Genomic DNA, 4410 nt, shown 5'->3' with positions numbered 1-4410 from the left:
AAATAAATATAGTCCAGCTGTCTGAATAATGAGCCTTGGGGCAGGGACTGGCTCATTATACGCAAAGCCCATTTCCTTGTCCTCCTGGGAATACAACTAGACTAACTTTCTTAGCCTCCTTTGTAGTTAGGCGTGGCCAGGCAACTCAGTTCTGGCCAAGGGAATAGAGACAGGCGTGGTGTCTCTACCACCACTGGACCTGGCATGTTAAAAACCTCCCACACCTGAGCCTCCATGTTGTTTTCCTTTTGTAGAGCCCTTAGGAGCCACGTGTTGAAAATGGCACAGATGGAGGCAGCTTGGGCCCCCGAATCACCACTTGAAGAGCCGTCAGTCTATGAGATGCCTGCTTACTGATCAGAATCACCCACTATGGACCTTAGTTCCATGAGTAAGAAATAAACTTCCATTATGATAAGCCACTGAGATTTGACATTCCACCTGTTATAGCAGCCAGTGCTAACTCATCTAGGAGTTCTGCAGCACTTCCCAAACCCGAATCTAGTCCTGTTGGACATCTCAGGTGGTAGAAGTGCTGTGGCCCCTCCCCAAGTTTCCTTCCTCAGCCTCCTGCAGACGTCCACTGTTTTACCACAGGGATCAAAGCCAGTCCTGCACTTGACAGTCTCCCTCCCTGATAAATGGTGCAAAGACTCGCCCTCTTCTGCCCAGCCTCAGTTGGGGCTGCCCCACACAGCCACCCACCCGGAAGGGCCCCGGTGAGGGCTGCCAGCTGCCTGTCCTGGGTCTCGCCTTGTAGCCGCTGCACCTCAAAGACTGTCAGCCAATTTCCTTCCATGGAGCAAAAGGAAGCTACACAAGTCACTGGGTAAATAACCCCACAGATTTACAAATAACCCATTCTCCAGGCCCGCAATCATGCATTCTGTGGATTGAAATTTCTTTGTCATTAGCAAGCTCCTCTTTCATCAGAAAGCAAAATAGACAACATGGCCTTGTTCTGGGGAGAACTATGCGTTACTGCAAATGGAAGAGACTAAATACAATGACCAGGGGGTTGGGGTCAGCAGGGGATGTTGGCTTTGTAGTCCCTCTTTAAAAGCCCTTTCTTCCCACTGTGTTTTGGAGAGAGTCTTTGTAATGTGGAGACACGCAGTGCTCCTTCGTGGACTGTGGTCTGTGGAGGCTGAGGGCTGCCCATCATTGTGCTGAGATTGCCATCTTGTGGTAGAGAGAGGGGCAGCAGGGTGTCGCTAGTGTGCATCAAGAGGACCCAAGCAATGAACGGAAAGCTCAAAGGATGGAGAATCGAAGGACCGACCTGTGGAGAGCACGATGAAATGATAGTCAAAATAAAACGTTGCATCCTCCAACTGCCTCTCCAAACCCTTTCCTTTGCAGGGCAAAAAAATTCCTGCTTGCCCTTTCACGTCCTGCAGATCATATGCTTTGGGCATATCAGCTTTTTCAATTTATCACATTATTGTAAAGATAACTCATGTCCGCCACTTAAAGATTTTAAAGGAGAAAGTCACAAATGACCTTAAATCCAGCCACTCAGAAATAGCGAGCATTATTGGGGCAAGTCACTGCAGACATTTCTCTTTGCCGCCCACAAACACGGAGGCAGCATCGCCCGTGGGGGTCCAGGGTGTGGGCTCTGGCCCCAGTCTGCTGAGCTTCGTGGTCGGCTCTGCCACTTCTTAATATGTGACCTTGGGCAAGTTACTTAGCCTCTCAGTGTCTAGTTTTCTCATCTTAGGAACAGGGTTAGTAGTAGCATCTCTCTCATAGTGTCACCCTGAGGACTCAGTCTGCAGATTCAGCACAGGGCCTGGCACATGGCAACTCTCACATGTTAATAATCGCTTTGATGGATGGATGACTAGATAGACGGCTAGATAGGATTTTGAGAGAAGGATATTAACTATGCATTTTACCTTTTACATTTAAACAGAAGCGTGGGCTGTGAACATAACAGGAATAGGGAACTGTAATAGGAGAGACTCAAACTGAGCAGCTGAGTCCTCCTTGGTCCACAGGTGATTAGCAGTGTGTCTCCTGGCTGGTTCTTAATCCCCACCTACTTTCCCCCAGGGAACCAGGATGCACCCAGGGATGGTGCCCCTAGCAGTAGCAGCTCCTACTCAAGCAGTTACCACCCAGGAGGAATAAAGAGCACTCATAACCAACCAGAGAGAAATAGAAGTAGGAGGGAGAACCCATCCTGCTGCTGGCATAAGTCTATGTATGAGTTCCCTGAGAGCAGGTGCTGCCTCTCCTACACAGTGTTGTCCCAGCACCTCTTTCGCACCTGGCTGGTCATGGATGCTCAATCACATGTGTTGAATGAGTCAGGGGATGGAATGTGGACCTGGAAGGCCAGACCTAGAGAGTCACTCCCAGAAGATATCCCATACTTAGAAGGCTCTCAGGCAGAATTCCAGCTCACTGCCAGGAGACATGGTCCACCATGGGAAACTCCCACCCAATGCCCACAGAAGCGCCTTAGACACACTTCATCCTGTGGATTATGTATTATTAGTTCCATTTTACAGTTGGGTAAATTGAGGCTCAGGGAAACAAAGACACTTACCTAGAGGTCCATAGCTAGTAAGTAGCAGAGCTGGGATTTAAATCCAGAATCTGGGCTATCTCTCTCCAAAGCTCTTTCAACTATTCTGTGCTTAAAGCAAAGGGAAAGCAATAATCAACACATTTGCCTATTACTTCCAAAGAACTTCAGGAAGTTTCCACATTTGTCTCAACACACATTCAAGGAATCCCTGAGCACTTTAAAGTGTACTTTTAATCCTCACATCCTTTAACAATCACATTTTGTTCTATCAAGTAGAGTAAAATCATGGCCAGGAAATCCTCGGCAAGCACAGTGAGGTTAAAAATCTTCCCCAAGACCACAAGATAGAGAGAGGCAGCACTAGAACAAAAACTATTGGTCTGATGCCAAAGCTCTTACCTGCTGCTCTAAACTGCTTCCCATCACAGGATGCCATAAACAGTTTTAGTATAATATAGTGGTTAAATCAGAGGCTTTAGAATCAAATTCAGGCAAAAAAAAGGGGGGGGAGGGGTGCTTGTTAGGAAGGGAGGTCAAATAAACATTATATACTACACATCAAAAATATCCCTGAAGTGAACTGTTTAGGGTGTGATGGAACTCATCAGAGGAGCCATTTCAAGGCAGAGTGGAGAAGTGGAGGAAGCTAGTTGGTGAATGTGAAAGTGTAGGGTTGGCAGGTAAGGCAAGAGAAGCTTCAGAACACCAGCTAGAAAACAATAACCCATTATGAGCTCTAGAGCCCCCTGGGAAAACTCATGCACCCATCAGCCATCAGTCTGCAACTCGGCAAACAGCAAGACACTCAGACAGCCCCCAGACGCTGCCTCATCCCCTCAGGCTAGATAAGGCAGGCCTCATTGCCTGTCTGTGAACACAGCTGCAAGAGTTTCAGCAATTCAGTGAGGTGGGCCCCATGCCTTCCTAAGCAAGTACACAGTAACAACTCATTAGAAAAGCTAATTGCTAGGTCCTACCAAATGCTATTCCTAGATCTGGACCTCACTTTTACTTTCTCTGGGTTACAAATGGCTCCTGCCAGCCCCAGTCTCCCTCCTCTCTCTCAGGGATCCCCTCTCTCCCCTACAGCGGTGCTTCTCTAAGTGTGGTTCCTGGACCCACAGCATCAGCTTCAACGGGACTTGTCAGAAATGCAAATTCTTGGTGAGTCCTCAGACCTACAGAAACTCTGCGGTGAGGCCCAGCAATCGGTGTGTTAACAAACCAATGCAGTGGATTCTGATATATAGAGCATGAGAACCACTGGGCCATCTCCGTCTGTCTTGGGCCTGAGGGCACCTCCCACCCATTGTGTTCATCCACCATTCACACTGCTGTCCCATGAGCTAATTAGAGGCTTTTGAAAGGACTGGGGGTGATAAGTTAGAAATAACGAAGCACCAGGACCCTAGCACATATTAAAATAAATTGTTGCCTTATTTCCAGTTATGTGACTCAGGTACAATTTCCTATTAATCAAGTTCAGTTGTTATTTCTAATTACTTGATGAAGTTGTTAATATCACAGAACTTTAGAATTACAAAAGACCTCAAAATCCCCATTTACAAATGAAGAAACTAAAGTCCAAAGAGGTTGGGAGACTTTTTTCTAAGGTCCTACAGCAAACACATGGCAAGATGGGAACTTGCCTTGAGGCGAGTGTCACTTGCCTCCTGCAGGGACATCAGACCAGAAGAGTGGGAGTCCCACTTGTCCTCTCTGCCTTAGCACTGTCCCTGGGGCTCTCCCACCACACTTTCCCACCTCATCCTGGTGCATTTGTGACCAGTTCAAACCACCTCTGCAAGAAGCCTACTTCTGTTTCTTGGCAGGGAGAGTTTCCCTTAATTTTGGTCCAAGGGTCCTGGGAG

The 4410-nt window shown here is 47.6% G+C and overlaps 1 long non-coding RNA gene across 1 annotated transcript; it reads right to left on the bottom strand.

Annotated features, from left to right (window-relative positions):
* Positions 1-967: 967 nt before the first annotated feature.
* LOC143685935 (uncharacterized) lies at positions 968-3211 on the bottom strand. Its single transcript, XR_013176798.1, has 3 exons — positions 2939-3211; positions 2558-2647; positions 968-1282 (listed from the first exon to the last, which is right to left on the bottom strand). It is a non-coding gene; the product is annotated as an uncharacterized LOC143685935 (long non-coding RNA).
* Positions 3212-4410: the final 1199 nt, after the last annotated feature.

Source organism: Tamandua tetradactyla, chromosome 6, assembly GCF_023851605.1.
Source record: "Tamandua tetradactyla isolate mTamTet1 chromosome 6, mTamTet1.pri, whole genome shotgun sequence".
In the NCBI taxonomy this organism is placed as follows: Eukaryota; Metazoa; Chordata; class Mammalia; order Pilosa; family Myrmecophagidae; genus Tamandua; species Tamandua tetradactyla.
The sequence above is the reverse complement of the archived record's forward strand: the minus strand, read 5'-3'. Positions and strand labels throughout refer to the sequence as shown.